Genomic DNA, 283 nt, shown 5'->3' with positions numbered 1-283 from the left:
ACATATACTACCACTTTTAATATTTATACCACATATTTTAAAAGATTTAATTAGATACACAAATCCCTTAAATATGGTATTGGATAATTATCTTAAATTTAATCTCCTTAATTAATGGTCCACATTAACAACTCAAAATTTTTATCACATAAATCACACCTGCCGTTCCCCACCCCACGTCCACTAACCCTCATTCTTCCTCCATCTTCTCCCTTTTTCTTCATTCATCCTCTCAATACATATTTGCATGTTCAAATCAGCATTATACATATATGTTTGTTTC

Source organism: Solanum stenotomum, unplaced genomic scaffold (assembly GCF_019186545.1).
Source record: "Solanum stenotomum isolate F172 unplaced genomic scaffold, ASM1918654v1 scaffold6190, whole genome shotgun sequence".
Taxonomy (NCBI): domain Eukaryota; kingdom Viridiplantae; phylum Streptophyta; class Magnoliopsida; order Solanales; family Solanaceae; genus Solanum; species Solanum stenotomum.
The sequence above is the reverse complement of the archived record's forward strand: the minus strand, read 5'-3'. Positions refer to the sequence as shown.